The 18,542-nt window shown below is 38.4% G+C and overlaps 1 protein-coding gene across 21 annotated transcripts in view; it reads right to left on the bottom strand.

Annotated features, from left to right (window-relative positions):
- The window catches only part of SUGCT (succinyl-CoA:glutarate-CoA transferase), a 749,104-nt gene that overhangs the window by 332,856 nt on the left and 397,706 nt on the right, over window positions 1-18,542 (bottom strand). For 4 of the 21 annotated variants that reach the window (XR_011538970.1, XR_011538972.1, XR_011538974.1 and 1 more), the window contains one exon: window positions 8,541-8,724. The exons of the other annotated variants lie outside the window; for them this stretch is intronic. The gene's annotated coding sequence lies outside the window, so the exon portion shown is untranslated. The remainder of the gene's footprint in view (window positions 1-8,540; window positions 8,725-18,542) is intronic. 21 annotated transcript variants of the gene reach the window in all.

The following is an 18,542-nucleotide window of genomic DNA, read 5'->3' as shown; positions in this document are numbered from 1 at the left end:
ATTAGCATAAATTTTTCAAAAAGGAAAAAGAATGAAATAAACATTTAATGTAAAAGAAAATGAAAATAAAACTACTAAGTATATCAGTGGTCAAATAAGTGTGCATGGCCGTGATTCTCCCATTTAAAAAGAGATTGACAGATTAGATTTGTAAAAAATTAAAATGAAGCAATAAAGATTCAATATAAACAAATAAGAAAAGAGATAGGCAAAGGCAAGTAAAAAGAAAGTAGAAGTATCAATATGATATCAAAAATAAGGTGAAATTTGAGGAGAAAACACTTAAAGGCTAGAGAAATAAATAATGCTAAACGCACGGTTGATTTTTAAAACTATATAAATACCAATCATGAATAGGATATACAAAACCACAATACACTCAATATTTAAAGCAAAAAACAGAAGCAAATAAATAATAAATGGTCAGGTCCATGAAAGGAAGACAAAACTCCCATAGAAAACTTACAGTCTTACTGGCCTGAAGAACCAGAGGACAGAAGTCAAGGAAACTATTGCTACTGGAAAGTGAAGGGGGAATCCCACAAAAGAGAGAGCCAGAGAGGGGGAGTCCAGAAACTCTGCCCAAACGGTGGCTCACGCCTGAACTGTGCACGTAGCACTGACAACGACGGCGAGTACGTCCTGAACCAAGACTTGAGGTACAAAGCAGAGAGAGTGTGCAGTTGGAATCCAGCAAAATTAAGTGCCTATTTTTTTAAAACCGGAACTCTTCAGGGGATTATACCAAAACACAGAGTCTCCACAACAGATCAGATCATTCACAATCACCAGGAAACAATCCAGATTTACTCAATATCCTCCTCCAAAAAAAAACTTAGGAAAATATAACATTTGCTAGAGAAAAAAATAAACAGTAGAAATGACCCAGATATTAGAATTAACATTCTGAGATACTTCTACCCAATCTTCTTTCCCTTTTTCCTTCACTCAAGGTAAATTTGCGTTGAGTTTGAACAGCTGGCCCAGCCTTTCCTAGCGCCCGCCCCACTTTCTCTCACAGGTGTTTCCTCTGCTAGAATCCTTTCAAGTTTGATCTCATCTTAGTGTCTACTTCTTTGAGGACCCTGTAATACAACTGGACTGAGAAATCTATCTAAAAGTCAAAAGTTGAAAGCAATAGCTCTAACAAAACTCAGCCAAGCCTTTTTCCAGAAAATTAAGAATAATTCTTGCAACTCTTTCCTTCTCACCTGGCTGACAACCTGGACTACACCGACCAGTAGATATTTTGAGCAGCCTTCCCCTGTGACCTCATTCTAACATTCATATACGAGGTCTGCAGTAATGCTCAGGTCTTCAAGAGCCTTCTGATCTCCCTGACTCACTATTCTTTGCTCTCAATAGACCGGAGACATTTTTTTATACCTTTTGGTGGGATGAAACAGCTTTGAAGCAAACCATATCTAAGAAGCATTTTCCTCTGGTGAGGGGAGACCCTTTCTCTGGAGAGGCAGATCCCGGCTGCCTTTTCCAAAACTGCCAGCCTTGTTTGACAGCTGCAAGGCAGAAGACAAAACAATGACCAACCAAAAGCGGCAAAGCTGCAGCTAACATTCAAGCTTCAAGCTGCTGCTCTACCAACAGATGAACACTTTTCATTATTTTTAATTCTTTTGAACACATTCCTGCTCTGCCACTAGAGTTGAGTTGTTCAAAGACTAAATAAGCTTTATGAGCCTTATTTTTTATCTTTATGTAAGTAAAAGGGCCTATCTTTCACTATTCAATACTAATTGGTAAATGCCAAACGTGAGCAACAATGAATTATAAGAGACTGATTTGTCACAGCTCAGCAATATCGTCTAGTTTTCACAACACAGGACAAGCATTACACATAACTCATAGCTATTCAGGTACAGGTAATGCAATTTGAAGAAATCTAAGAGATTTTTATCTTGTCTTCCTCTTTACCATTCTGTATATGGCCACATAAAGAACTAATAAGAATTCGGAGCTTAAAAGGTGAAAAAAAAGTAGTTAAAGTTTATGTTTGATATTGATTAGAACATTGGAATCCGTTGTTGGAATTGATTAAGTTCCAACAAAGAATTTAGTGGGAGGAAGCTACTAGACAACTTCCTCCGCATTTGAAACCTAGTAATTTAAGTCTCATCCCCTCTTCTCCATTATCCTTAGATAACTAAGGTCTATCTTCCAGGGGTTAGAATACTGAACTCATTCCTAGTAAAAAAAAAAAAGTATTGGTGGTATGAAATTAAATCAGACAAGTTATAAACAGAAACAAAGTTACAATGAAAAAGAAACGATTGAGGAAACCTCAGTCTCCTTCTTTCAAAAGGATGACAGTTTAAACGTTTTTCATTTTGGTGGCGGTGACTTTTGAATGCATACATATGAGGCAGACAATGTAAAGAATTTACCCCAAAACTTCTCCCAACTTCCTCCCCAGCCATTCTTATATCTTGTTGAAGTATAGGCATGCTGAAGAAAGCGCTTAATAAGATAAGAATGGATACAACAGGGAAAAAAATCTTGAACATGGATTCCAATATTTGAATTTGAATTTCAGTGTCAGACACTCAATAGACCTTGGGCAGGATGTGTACTCTCTGTGATTCAGTTTTCATATCTATACATTGGGTATGACAACTTAAATCCCCGGAACTGTTGTGTGGACTTAATGGGATGATATCTGTCGGAGCAATTCCTATGGTTAGTTGTAATACTAAATGCTCAATAAATGTTGTTGGTTAATTGACAGTAAAACCTGGTTCACCAACAATCTATGGGGAGACTGAACTAATAAGACCCCTTCAAGATGACATACAGGTTCAGGAAAAAAATTAGAAATAAAGGTTAAAGGGGGTTTAAATTATTATTAGAGGTTTGCTTTGTAAAGAATTCCATTTTCTATATTATAGAAGTAGGGATAAAAAGAGATACGTGAATGAGTAAATAAACAAACACAACACAGTGAAAGAAGTGCTCATAGTCACCTGCACAAAGTATTGCTAGAACACATAAAGAGGACGGCCTTCCAAGGGGGAGGGGGGGATTGTTCAGGAAGGTCTTACTTTGCACAGAGACTCACAGAGGACTTGAGCCTTGGGTATAAGTGGAAGTTCATCAGACAGATGTGGCGAGAGGAGCGAGGAGGGAGCAGTAAGCATACCAGACAGACAGAAATTATATGGGCTCACATAACATGCGACTTCAGAATAATATAATTTCATAAATTTGCCATGAAAAATGAGAAAAAGGAAACATCATAGATGAATAAAACGCACCCATTTATAACAGATAACTTTAAGTAGAGAAAAAGGGGGAAGTAAGAAATACGAATAAAGCTCTCAAATCATGTGCTCAAGAGGAGAGGGCACCAGAAGTTCAACGGCCTGGTTCAAGTCTGGTTCCATCTGTGTGATCCTGGGTAAATCTCTTCAAACTCCGAGCCTCACTTTTGTCATCTTTAAAAACTGAGAGCTGGCTTAGCAAATCATTAAGATATCTGTCATCTCTAAAAACCCTAGGATACAATGAAAATTGAAGCCCCACTTTTCCATACCTATTAATAAAACAGGTCAGTGAAGTATGTAGCTTTTATTTAAAAACTACTGTTTTGAAAACTCACTGCACAATACAAAAAAATTATATACACATCAATTTTATGTGTATATGTATACATATGTGTGTGTGTGTGTGTGTGTGTGTGTTACGGCTTATTACTTAAGGGAAAATAGACTGGATTAAGTCACACCTGGTTAAGGTGGAAGGAGAGGGAGAGACGGGAAGGAAAGGAATTTGACATGCCTGCAGAGCTCATTAATGCCCTGATACCAAATGATTCGAGGACATCTTTGGCTTTGATTCAAACAGTTGTTCTGTTTTGAGTAACATGACGACAATCTACAGATCCACAGCTGGACTCTGGAAAATCTTGTCTGATTCCTCTGTTATCAAAGTAACGAATTTGCTGTATAGGTTGTATGACACAGGACCATTTCAGAATAAATCCTGTCAAAGCCAGGGGCCCAGAGGAGCGGCTTTGTGCAGTTTTGGTAGAAGATGTGATTTGTTTTTAAGTTGCTCTGGTATTAAGAAAGGCTGAGCAAGCAGTTTTGAGAGGTCACGGCTCAAGTTGAAACACAAGCGAACACATGTGCTCACACATTGGGAAGGGATGCATTTTTGTTACTCTCATCTCCTCTCCACGTCCTGGGCTTTCTCAGCCCACTTGCCAAGCAACACCGAGGATAGATCTCTTCATCGAGATGAATCACTTACCCACATGGCTTACATCCTGTCTCCTCTCGTTCCACAGAAGTTTGGTGCCACAAACGGATGCTACCAACGACGCCATTTGATTTAGAAATAAGGAGACATGCCAGGTCTTTCTCAGACACACCTTTCGTTGTTCAGTAATCACAGCATCACTGAAATCTAAGGACAGCAGGGACCTCACACATCATCAATTTAGCTGCTTATTCTTAAGGAAGAGTTAATACTTTAAACACCACGATAATATGATGAGATTAAAATCATAAATTTCTTCCAGAGGTGTTAAGGTTCTTCCCCAGATGTCTTTTTCCACCGCTGCTCTTTAAAGATAATCCCCAATAAGGTGAAGCACAGATTAATTCAATAAATAATTTCCACTACTTCCTCATGATCTTCAAGGATTGTTGTATCACAGTGTACCTGCCACCCTTACAATGCCCTCCGCCCAGCTCTTCATCTTTCCTTCCTTGACCCCTACAACGCTCTCTAGAATCATCTGACCATTGATGAATGGACTCCGAGCCATCTGAGAGCCAGTGATCCCAAAACATTTCTAGGAATGAATTTATCTCTTTTCAAATATAGCTATAAGTCCTATGAAGTTTTTTCTTTGGAGAGGCAAAAGAAATATTTTCCCTGCTGCCAAACCAATAAATTTTCTTTTTCCCCTCTGAATTTTTACAGGGAATTTTCTACACTAAAATTTGCATGCACGGTGTAAATTTTCGGGAGCTTTCCTCCTGGAAAGCCCATTTCTCATACACCTTCCAACAAACACTGACCACATCCTGACCAAAGCTAAGCACTGTGTAATGCTAAGCAGACCTGGGCCTGCAGGAAATAAGATGCCACATTCGGGACAGCTGTCAGCACTTGTCCAGCACCCTGCCTTCCACTCATCCGTCCCCCACAATTAGCCAGGAGGGAGGTTTGGAGGTAAGTGGACAGCTTCTGACCCCAAAAGCAAAGCAGAAAAGTCACTTGATTGCTATTTTGCAAATACTTTGCTGAGGTTGACCACTGTCTGAAACCATTCTAGTTCTACATAAGTGTTGCTTGCTAACCCTTTTCTCCTGAGACAGTTGAAGACTGTCTTATGCATTCCTACACAATCCCAGAGAATTCTAGAATACCATAGATTCACGCTTTGTTTTTAAGAAACTAGTACCAGACAAAAGCTTTTCTGAAATTAGAAAAGCAGCTGAGTGATGACTCCTGATGCATTTAGCAAAGGTTTAAGTCAGAGTCAAGCAAACAGATTTTATTCATTTGTGCATTCATTCAATAAACATTTTCTTGAGCATCTATTTTGCTGAAACTACTGTGGCAAATGCTGCAGTTAATATGAAAATAGAAAATCAGCTGCTCTCCTCAAAGAGTTAACAGTTATGTGTCCATGCACAATTGTGCGCTCCTGTGTATGGAAAGTTTAGAGTCTAGAATTGTGGAATAGGAAAATGATTACATACATTTCCAAAATGCAGAACTCATTGGACATGGAACCCATACCTGTAATTTTCACTTGAGTTCACATTTTCTCACAATGTATTCTGTAGTCAGATGAAGAAAAATATAACAGAAAAGATGATGTATAATTAAATATTGATCTTCATTTAGAAGTGATTCTCAACACTAATTTTTTAGTTTCTCTTAGTCAATGTTAATGCATTAGGGGTGCTGTTATTTAAAGAAGTAGTTAACACTTTCAGGTAATTAAGATGTGGCAAGCTTAACTATGGAAAGCACAATAAAATGCAATTAATTTTTAAAGATCTTTTATAAAACCATTGTAGGTCAAATTACAGACTGAAAGGGCACTTAGTGTTTTGATCATTAGCCCACTTTTATAGATGATGAAATTGAAGTCTAGAAGTAAAGTGGTCCATTTATAAAAGCTTATAGATTTTGCCCAGAGGAAACTGTCTCTGCCCCCAATTCCTGGCTCTTTTACTCTCACTTTAGATATAATTCTAATTAGTTTGGTTATCAGATTTTTCAACCCAACAGAAAGCAAATTAGAACGAGGAGAAGATAAAGTTACTAGACTTAAATGCGCTAATTGCTGAAAAGTCAAATAATTAACAATAAAGGAAGAAACTGGAGAAAACATCAGAAACATCAAAAAATAAAGGCATCACACACATCACAAAATATACAGCATCGTGGTGACATTTCAATTAAGGGCAATCACTCTATGCACATTATTACCCCCTCAAGGTTTAACTGCATTCCAGTCTGTTTGGGACTCTTGTTCCATTCTCCTCCTCCAGCTCTAAGCTCTAACCACGCTGCTCTTTAGCTCTGCAAACTTGTCAACTTCTTTCCCACCTCAGGGCTTTGCTCACACTGTTCTCTCTGCTTAGAACTCTTTCTCCTCATTCTCTACATGGCTACATTCTCTGTCTTTAAGACTCAGTTTATATGGTAACTGTCACTGAATGGGTACTCAGCAAATATTTGTTGAATACATAAATGAAAAAAATAAACATCTATAACATTAACCCTGTGTCTTTCAGAAAAGGTTATCTTTAGTATATTCAGACCAAAAAGCAAAGAGTGAAATATATACATGTCCACCAAAAATGTTTAAAATGAGTCAATCTTAAAAATAAAAGCAGTAGCAACTTCAGGTAACTGGAAAAGTTCTTATTTTCTGAAATGTAATACAATCACCACTGAATTACCCCAATAAAGTAATTTCTCTTGAAACCCACATTTTCCTCACTGTGCAAGCAAGGTTTGATAACAATGTGGCTGTGCAGCCTTCATTGTTATGGAAGCAAGCTACATATCTTCAACTCTGAGGTTCCACACTTCATATTTTGGTGGGAGCAAAACTGCATACATTTCTGCTTATTAATTTTTCCAATTAAGTAAATGAAAAACAATATCAACCTTATCATTTAGGTTAGGAGTGGAGGTTTAATAAGATCTTAAAGGCTTTTTGGAGGCAATTTTATGTTCAGAATAGACCACAGGTCAAAGGGATTGGATAATCTGATTAAGGTAACTCTCAACTCTCAAAGAATTAATTCAAAATTCACTTTTTATGATCCTTCGATGTTCAGATAATTGAGATTTTACAGTAGAAATTCAAACCCGCATTTGTGTCTTAATAATTTGTCAGTGCAAGTTGCTCAGTTCACAAGTTGAAGAAGTTTCCTGTCTGCCCCAGCTGTGCCAATTCAACCTGGAATCGGAAACACTGAGTTCTGCCACGCTTAAGAGCTACCAAGATTTTTCTGATGGAAATGAAGCTGACAGTTCTGTCAGGGATGTGAGAAGCAGAATGAGATCCAGCTCGTTCCTGCAGAGATGTGCTGGCTCTATGGAGCTGAAGATAATAAAAGCAAGCTTGGTGGATAAAAGGAGCAGACATAAGTCAAAGACACATGGAAAGAAATATTGAGCAAAAAGATGACTTTTCACACAATACTGATCGGGTGAACGGTGCCTTTGCCAAAGGTTCAGCAACCACTGGAGGAAAGGAAGGGCTTAAGTGTCTCCTAAGATTCTGCTGCTCCTTACAATCTCAATTTCCTGTCCCCTAAATCTCATCTCCCTTACTTGGTATTTCAGGTAATGGAATTACAGGTCTTCCGAAGTATATTTGTCCGGGAATGAGGCTTTTCATGATCTAAAGTCCCATTCCTCACATAAATTAAATACCTGATTTTTTAAAAGTCATCTTGGGCCAGTGCATATATTCTCTACAATCTCTCAAACAACCTTTCAAGGTAGATGTTATTATTTATGTTTTGCAGAGGAGACAAACTGAGGTTCAAAGAGAAAATTAACTTACCGAAGATCACACAGCTAGTAAGTAGTAGAGCCCAGATTTAAATCCACAACCTTCAGAATTACACTACTCTCTTGCCTTTACTGTTGCTGACAGAATCCTCATTCTCCCTGAGGAAGTTATTAGGTGTTTTCTGCTAAAGGAAGATATTTTCCTTTTATAAAATGTAAATTAAAATCTCCACAAACGTATGTAAAACACTTCTGTAATCTTGATGTCAATAAGTAATAACTTTAGGGCCAGCCCAGTGGCCTAGTGGTTAAGTTTGCACACTCCACTTTGGTGGCCCAGGGTTTTGCCGGTTCAGATCTGGGGCGCGGACATGGCACCGCTCAACAAGCCATGCTGAGGTGGCATCCCACATGCCACAACTAGAAGGACCCACAACTAAAAATATACAACTATGTATCAGGGGGCTTTGGGGTGAAAAGGGAAAAATAAAAATTTTTAATAAAATTAAAAAAATAAGTAATAACTTTACCTGAGAATATGTCCTAGATTTCCCAAAAGCCATAGCATGTCCACGGTGCCACTTTCTGGCCAACATCTTGACAAGTCACGCATCAAGTTTACACTCTGCAAAGGTGACTTGGCTGGCAATGTCTGCTTTCTGGCCTGAGTAGATTCAGAAGGTATGTCCCAGGGAAGCAGCCAGTCTCTGGGAGCTGAGAAGCAAATTCTTTTTAAGTGGCTTTTATGGCAATCACTGAAATAGATTTTTATTTTCTATAAGTTTTGTTCCAGAAAGATCGTTAAGGTAAGGAGAGAATCCCTTACAAAGTACCTTATAGGTTTCTAGATTTTGGTTCTGCATTTGCTTTTGTCACCTGACCTTGAGGTGTGTGTGTGTGTGTGTGTGTGACTGAAAAGTAGATAAATATTATCACTATTATATGTCATGCGTACTGTGCACCCAGATGACGAATTTAAAAATTAAGAGATGTGGTCCAACATCATAAAATAGCCATTTGACTAACTTTCCACTGAGTTAAATGCTTGTTTGTCCATTATATCCAAAGTGACATGGCCTTTCTGCCTGGTGAAACAAAAGAAACGCAGATTTAAGTTCTTGACTCTACATTCACCCTCTCTCAGAGACTCTCATCATTTCCAAAGTGGAGATATCTAAAACACCTAACCCAGAAAGTTATATCGAGGCTCAAATGAAATCATTCTTGTGAAGACCTTTCATAAATAAAGTCCAGTAAGTCCTCATATAGCCAGTGTCTTGTCTAACTCAGAACCTATCTTTTTATGCTATCATAAGAGATTCCACTTAGCAACAGTCTCTGCAGCTTACAAAGGTTGTGATATTGCTGAATTTGATATTTATTTCAATATTTTAAATTTGGGGATATCTTTTCCCCCAGGAGTTACCAAGGTCACAATTCTGGTCTGAAGATACAAATAATTTGGGGAAGCCTACTCATAGTTGTGGTGGCTGCTGTGCTCCTGCCCCAAGAGAGAAGCTGACCTTGTGGCATGTTAGAATGTTGGCCAAGGAAGAAAGAGGGTGAGCATGACTTTGAAAGCAAGATAGACTTAAACTGGATTGACATTCCCTGAGTCACTTCCAAGGCCCTCACATTAAGGTCAGTTGGACAAAAGGCCTGAGGACCATGAGGAGGAAGTATGATGTCCATATTTTAATGCCCAGAGTGTAGAGGGAAAACCCTATTCATGTTGCATTAATATTTTCAGTAACTTTTCAGATAATATCTGGGCCTATAATGATTATGGTGTGGTTAGGAAATGAGTAGTAATGAACAGTGTTGAATCATTTCATCTTCTAAGAAAAAAATCAAGAACAAAGTCTAATGATTATCCCCAGCAAGTAAAATATCGCAGACCACAAAATGGTTTGCCATTCTAATCCATTTCAAGGATAAACAAACACATACTTGCAGGCACATATACACCCCTACACGGAAACCAGAGTCAAAAGCTGAAAGAGTTAATTTAGGCCTTGGAGAAAACCCGCTTTAAGCACTGGTTCAAAAGCTCTTAAATAGCAGAAAAATCAATACACTTTTATCAGACTTCAGTGTTTATAGAAGCAATACAAAACAGGATTTTGTTAAATGTATATATTACACCAGATCAAACTGTAAGTTAAAACATATGTGTCCAAGTTAATCTCAGATACAGCATGGAGATTATTGGAATTGTGTGTTTCCTTTTGTGACCTTTTTAGATGTGGCTTTTGGGGGGACAGGCAGGGGAATAATTTTCTTAAGCTTTTAGTTGCCTGCAACGGTGCCAACAGTTGAACACAACAGCTATATTTTTTTTAAGTTACCCAGATGAATAACAAAAAAAGAAAGAAAACCCCTTTAGTAATTTCAAAATAGTGTTGTATAGGGAATCTTAAAAAATAAATTATAGACACATAAATATAGGTATGTGGATCTAAGATTGCCATAGGCTATCCATGACATAAAATTTTCAATTAAAACCACTTTTATGAGCAATAATCACATTCTGAAAAGGCATACACAACTTGCTAGTGGATTATACTACTTCCCCGATGAAACGAACCTTAAAATATAAGCAAATATAATGTACTTGGTTTAACATGCACTGATGTTTTTAACACAATAAAGTCTTACAGAAAATGTCTTATAGAAAGTCCTGAGTTTTCATTTGGAGGAGACAAGAAAATAAGAACTGAAGTTGATGGAAGCTTTCTTTTTTTAGATCTGTTTTCAAGGGATCAGACATCTGTAAATCAAATCCATTTTGATTGAAACAATAAATTTGATTCAATTCTGAAATTTCATTTCAAAAGTGTAAGAGAGAAATTCATGGGACCCCTCAAAGTAAATGACAAGCCTGGTCTCTGAAATATGTCAGGAACACATTAACACCATGTAAAAATAACAGCAGAGCCAAACCAAAGTCACAACGGCCAAATGTCCTGAAAAGAGGGCTGTAGGGAAGGAACTTATGGATCTAATATTAGTTGTATCTTTGGTAAGTAACTGGGACTTCTTCTTTCTTTTTTTTTTATTGGGGTAACGTTGGTTTATAACATTATATACACTTCGGGTATACATCATTATATTTCGATTTCTGTGTATATTACATCATGTTCACCACTCAAAGACTAATTGCAATCCATCACTAACCCAGAATTCTGATGATTGAATTCCCTTAATAAATATTTTTGGTGTAGTAATGCTATTCCTTCTTTGTTTAGTTGATGCCGAGCAAGAACATAAACCCAAGATTAAGAAGATTGAATATAGATGCTCCAAGTGAGCAAAGTCATTCAACGATCTACAAATATTCGTTTAATATATATCATGGCCAGGCTCTGTTCCAGGTGCTAGGAATATAACCACAAGCAAAACAAAATACCTGACTTTATAGAGTTTATAGTCTAGTGGAGAGAAAGGCAATACACACACACACAATGCCAGGTGTTGATAAGTGCTATGAAGAAAATGAAGCAAGGACAGGGGGCAGAGAATAACGTCAGGTACATCTCTGTTGAAGTGACATTTGAGCAGAGCCCTAAATAAAATGAGGGAGTAAGCTGCATGGATATCTGTAGAAAAAGTATTCCATACAGACAGAACAACAATACAAGAATCTTGAAGCATGAACTTACTTAGTTTGCTTGAGGAATATCAAGGGAGTCAGTGGGGCTGGAGCAGAATGACAAAGTTGGATAGAGGTAGGAAATAAAGTGAGAGAGGTAACTTGGGCCAGACCATGCACAGGCTTGAAAATCTTGCTGATTGTGACAGAAAGGTATCGGAGGTCTAAGCAGAGAAGGGGCGTGATAATCATGGTGTCCAATGACTAGGACAAGGTCACATCAACTTCTACCTAAAGCAGAACCATGAAATCCCGAACACAACACTTCCAATAGTGCCTATCATGTAAGAGATGTTCAGTAAAGATTTATTGAATGAAAGAAAGGATGAATATATATAACATATGATGACGACAGCCTATGCCCCAACAACAACTTATCTGCCATTAGACCTTTATCACTTTCATCAAAACCACGTTCCCTATTACATTGCAGAATGCACCTGAGCAGTATCACAATTTAGTCACTTTAAGTTATCAATGTGTTTCATGAATTAGTTGACTAATAGATTCTGCCCAATGTGATTATAAGCAGAAAACAGGTTTCATAAGTGTCTGTATAAAAAGAGATCTAGGAAACAAGAGTTGTGTATTACACTCTCAAGGGTGGATGAGTAAAACTAAAGAATCGGGAGAATGCTATGAAAAGGTGATATGAGAAGTCAATAATGATGAATTCTGCCTATTTTTCAACTGCCCAAAGTTTATCTCTGATAATGATTCCGGCCCACATCTACAACATATTTCCAGTACCTATCCTACCTCTTTAGAACCCAGTTTTTCTATCTGAAGGGATTGGTTAGGTGTCCTGGAATGCCATTCTTCCCAGGGCACAGGAAGTTGGATATGGTTCTACTTCTAAGAGAACATAGTTAGCAAGTGCTTTTCATCTGGACCAGACTAATATTGGGCCTTTTGGAGGTTAGAAAGTTGTCTTCCTTCTCAGGATACCAAAAGGCTGCTCTGAATTAATCAATATGTATCTTGAAGTGTCCAGTTCACTAGCAGGAAGGAAAATCGACCATTAGGGAGATCTTATTCCTTCCATCCTTGCTTACAGGAAGGTAGGTCCAGCCTCTCCTATGAGAGGCCAGGTTAACAAGAACCATTAGGAACATTAAGACTTTTTTACATTATGCGATTATCCTTATTCTCAAGATGTTAAATGGTAGTCTAAAGGGATGGACATATACCTAGCAGGAAAAGAAGTTGAGATTATGATTCATGACTTAAAGCAAGTAAACAGAATAAATTGAAATTAATTCTTATATAGAATAATTTCAAGTGCATTCCTTTCCTTTATCATATGTGTATTAGTGTTCTTCTATTTAAAACTAATTTTCATTGACTAAAAGTTATGCAGGCTCATTGTTTGAGACTTTGCATATTTTCAACAGGTAAATTGCCTATAACTCAACAAATCAGATATAAGAAATATTAATATTTTGGTATGTTTCCTTCCAGTTTTATGTATATATATATAGGACTTGGGGTGACCATGCGGTGGACATTTGTTATTGCTTTTAAATGTCATTTATAGCACAGAGTAGGATCCATATCTCATAGGCAAATATTCTGATTCATTACGTTAGACGGGGCCTGGGTTCAATGAGCTTCTTTGCGAAAGTCTGTGATGTGGATTGCCATATGGCCAAAATGGAGATGTCCTCTGCTCTATTTTCTGTATCAATCCTATAACTCAGGGGCTAGCAAACTGCAGCCCTGGATCAAACCCAGCTACAACCTGTTTTGGTAAAGAAAGTTTTACTGGAAAACAGTCACAGCCTTTTGTTCTTATATTGTCTATAGTTCCTTTCATTCTGCAATGGCCAAGTTAACTTGCAACAGAATGCTGGCAACAGAGACGTAAGGCCTGCAAAGCCTAAAATATTTACAACCTGGCTGGCCTTTTACAGAACATGTTTGCTGACTACCCTACCCCTCACCCTCCATCTAACTCACAGAAGAAAAATACCGTGCCTGTACCCAACCATCCCCTCCTCCACTTTTATCTTGGCTTATTTAGGTTTTTAATGTCATAGCTTGAGTTTCCAAACCAAAGAGTCCATATTGAATTATCACAGGTTTAGGGACAGTCCACGGTTTGGTTTGGCTTTGCTTTTTGCTTTATTTATCCTCAGTTGCAAGGTGATGTCTTCAAGGTGCCGAGGGGTAAGAAAGAAGGGGAAAGCCAGCCTAATAGAAACAGTTCTGATTTGGTCAATAATCTAGAAAAGCCTATCAAAGGTACCCAGGTTCCTGCTGTGAATTTTTGAGGACTGGTACCTCCAAGTCGCTCTCTTCTACATCCTTAAGGGATCACTTTTTATTTGCTCTACCTACCTGCCAGCAGCTGTCCACGAGTCTGCCTTTCAGAGCATGTTCGAAAGCAACTGCCAGCTGTTCGATTACCAAAACTGATTCTATGGAGGGAGTACTGCTTCCACTTAGAAAGCCATAGAGGTTCTTACCCCAACAATGAGAAAAAGCCAAATAATTTACAAGCAAAGATTTTTCTCAAGCACATCCTAAAGTATCAAGGCAACTAGGTGAACCAAATTCCAAAGCGTTAACAAGCCTTTCTGAGAAGAGATGGAACACACGAACTATTTCACCTTCAGCAGAGTGTGGGAGGAAGAGGTGATGGCCATAAATGCAGCTAAGAAGAAAGCTGCTAAAATTTTAACAAATTCTTAAAGTCTGAGGTTGGAATAGCATGACAGAATAACTGGAAGCCACAGATGAAAGAGGAGTCTGCACTTCCTAGCAAGCTCTTCTCCATGGGTATCTACTCAGTGCTCATGAAAAAGAATGAGAACAGGACAGGAGACCGGAGAGAGCCCCTTCCATGGCACGTGCATGCAAGTAGTTGTCAGCTGCTACTGGGGAGCAAGCATTAAACCCTGCTCACGTCCCTGGAGGTTTCTCTCACAGGAAGTAAAACCTTAAGCCACTAAAAGAGGGGCAGGAAATGCTTCGCTATCAGAACCAAGGCAAAGATCCACACTTCCAATATGGTCCACTCAACCTTCAAATTCAACATGTCCAAAACAGAACTTGTTTTCTTCCTCTCAAAAACCACTCTATTCCCTAACAGCGAATGATGCTGCCATCTACCCAGCTGGCACACCACAAACTTTGGAGTGCATCGTGATTCCTTCTCTCTGACCTTCATTCCTTGAAGTGAAATAGGTTCTTCTTCCTAAACATCTCTCAGACCTAAAAAGGAGAACCTTTTAATTCCCACTGTTATGACTTAGTTCAGGCCCTCACTATCCTCTCCAAGACTATTAAAATAGCTTCCTAATTAATACTGGGGTCTCCAGTCTCTTCACTTTCTCCTCATACACCACTGATCAATTTTTGCCATTTCTTAAAATTTTTCAAAGTCTCTCCATATCTTGCAAGATGAAGTCAAAACTCCTCAGCCCAGCAGAAAACACACCCACCTACCTTTCCAAAAGCATTTCCTCCCAGGGCTCATCCTGAACCCCACGCTCCAGCCACAATGAAGGAATTGCCATCACACCAACATCCTGCCACCTTCTACACCTCAGTGCCTTATATGGTCAGTTGCTCATCCTAGAATGTTCTTTCCTGCCTTTTCTACCCGGTAAACTCACATTCCCCTTTTAGACTTAAGCATCTACTCTTCCGTAAAGTGTTCCCTGAGCACCTCCCCTAGCCCTGGTGTGCTACTCATTATTTCCCTGGCTAAGCTATGATGCCCTTAAAGTAGAGTTATTGATGCCACTGGGTCTTATTCCCACGAGGACCTTCAGCCTCCAGCACAACGCCTGGCACATAGTAGATGTTCGATATGTTTGCTGACTAAATTTTAAGTCTGAAATGAAAATACAGACATGACAATTGTTTCCACATCTCAGTTTCAATAAATGATTGAATGATTAGTACTACCAATGGTAGGCAACCCAGGTCTCCAATTTCAGATGAAATATATCCTTCCGTTTTTATTTAACAATTTTGAAGGAGATTTTAGGAAAAAGGAGCTGAATATTCTCATTCCATCTAGAGAAGACAAAACCCTAATAAAGGCTTTTATAGATGGTTTTGGCGCCTCCGGCCTTTGGTAAAATAGACATGCTTCATCCTGGCATCATGGCCTTGCTTGAATTTTGTGGCAAGCTACTTTACTTACCTAGGTGAAAAGGCAGATTCTGTCTAGGTCTTACCCATTCATGAGTAATTTCTGAAGAGTATGTGTTCAACAGCAGCATTCCTAACTGAGTCTAAACACAGGTAATGCTTTAAAGAAAGAACAATGTGGTGATAATCGCCGTTTAATTTCAAGTGTTGCATATTTGTTTCAACAAATTTCAAAACATTTCCCAAGGGATTTTAAAGAAAGTCACCAAGCACGTGTAACAAAACAACATATGGAATGCTAATTTTGTTGTGATGCTATACTCTAATACAGCAAGAAACAGATTTTTTGTAAAATCAGCAGATTTGCAAACACTAATTAAGAAACATTGAAAACTATCAAGGTCAATTTAGAAATCCATTTGAAAATAAATATTCCTAGTCTTGTTAGTTCTAGTAATTTCCCACCAGGGAGTCACCGCACATCAACAAACTTCCACCATGCAAATTTTGCAGTGCAGGTAAATAAATAAAGGTTTACTTTCGGTTTTCAATACAAAGTCAAACAGTGAAGTTTGGAGGGCTGGGTGGAAATAACCAATTTGTCTCTATCAGTATAATCTCTACTCAGGAATCTAAGATCCATGGGGTATAGGATTTCCACTTAAGATATATCGCTCCTGAGAGACCTTCCAGGAGTTCTGTGCTTGCCATAAGGGAGGATGCTCTGACGCTGTTAACTCAGTATGAGCATGATTTTCTGCCTCGTGTGAAAAGAGCAAGCTACCCTGAGAAACCAGTCTCACAAGTTACACCTCAATGCTGCCTTCTGCCCTGTGGCCATTCCTTTTTCTATGTCATTGCTTATAAGGTCCTTTCACCCAAAAAGTGGGGAGAATGTATATATAAATATTCATATATGTATGTATGTATATATTATGTGTGCATATATACATGTATGTGTGTGTGTCTGTGTGTGTCACTTTCCAAATGCTCAGATTTTCAACCAGTCGGTATTGACTAAGCATTTACATGGTTAAGATAGCTATATGCTCAGGGCCACTCACCTCTTGTTAGAGTCAACTTCACGCACAAAGGATGGGGGGATATATTATATTTATACTCTCCAAGAACAGATCTACCGGTAGCAGCAAGATATTTTAAATGGGATAATTTCTAGCAAACTACACTTTCACCTAAGAACCCTAGGCCAACAATAGAAGACAAGCAGATTTGAATCCAAGTAGCAAAGATTAAAACGCACTATTACATATCCAGAGACCAAAACTTTTTGCATTAGTTTGATATATTATTGTTTTGTCCCTTTACGCCTTCTCTTGTTCCAGAAAGAATTTAAAGTAGTTTTGTTTGAAATAAGTGTGAGACTGGCTGACGTTTGGAAAGTTGTTGTTAAATGGAATTTGACCTTTTGTTCCTATTGTATTCTTTTGGATAAAATTTGATTTATTTTTTTTTAACATCACAACGCCTTAATTTCTTTATTTGTAAAATGGAAATCATAAAAACATCTACCTCACAGGATTCTTATTAGCATTACATGTAAAAGTTTTAAGAGAGTACCTGGCAAGAGTAACTGTATTAGTTTAAAGGGCTGCAGCAACAAAATACCAAAGTCTGGTGACTTAAACAACCAAAAAGTATTTTCTCACAGTTCTAGAGGCTGGAAGTCCAAGATCAAGGTGTGTGCAGGTTTGGTTTCTCCTGAGAGCTCTCTCCTTGGCTTGCAGGTGGCCACCTTCTCACCATGTCCTCACACGGCCTTTCCTTCATGGGCACTGATCCCCAGTGTCTCTTTTTCTGTGTGTTCCAACTTCCTCTTCAAACTCAATCTGACACCAATAAGATTAGTTTTGGGCCCACCCTAATGACCCCATTTTAACTTAGTCACCTCTTTAAAGGTCCTATCTCCAAAAGCAGTAATATTCTTTTTTTTTTTTTAAGGTTTTTTTTTTTTTAAATTTTTATTTTTTTCGGATGTACATCATATTTCAAATTCTGGATACATTACATCATGTTCACCACCCAAACACTAATTATAGTGCATCCCCTCACATGTGACCCTAATCACCCCTTTTTCCCTCCCCCCTCCCCCCTTCCCCAATGGTAACCACCAGTCCAATCTCCAGTGCTATGTGGTTGGGGGATTTTTGTCGTTTTTATCTTCTACTTATGAGTGAGATCATATGGTATTTGACTTTCTCCCTCTGACTTATTTCACTCAGCATAGTACCCTCAAGGTCCATCCATGTTGTCACAAATGGCTGGATTTCGTCATTTCTTATGGCTGAGTAGTATTCCATTGCGTATAAATACCACATCTTCTTTATCCACTCGTCCCTTGATGGGCACCTAGGTTGCTTCCAAGTCTTGGCTATTGTGTATGATGCCGCAATGAACATAGGGGTGCAAGTATCTTTATGCCTCTGTGTTTTCAAGTTCTTTGGATAAATACCCAGCAGTGGAATAGCTGGATCATACGGTAGATCTATCCTTAATTTTCTGAGGATACTCCAAACTGCTTTCCATAGTGGCTGCACCAATTTGCACTGCCACCAGCAGTGAACAAGGGTTCCCTTCTCTCCACACCCTCTCCAACATTTGTTGTTTCCTGTCTTGTTAATTAGAGCCATTCTGACCGGAGTGAGGTGATACCTCACATATCAGATAAGCGGTTAATATCCAAAATATACAAAGAACTCATACAGCTCAACAACAAAAAAACCAACAATCCAATTAGAAAATGGGCAAAAGATCTGAA

This window comes from Equus przewalskii, chromosome 4, assembly GCF_037783145.1.
Source record: "Equus przewalskii isolate Varuska chromosome 4, EquPr2, whole genome shotgun sequence".
NCBI classification, from domain to species: domain Eukaryota; kingdom Metazoa; phylum Chordata; class Mammalia; order Perissodactyla; family Equidae; genus Equus; species Equus przewalskii.
Note: the sequence above shows the minus strand (reverse complement) of the source record. Positions and strands in the feature narration are given on the sequence as shown.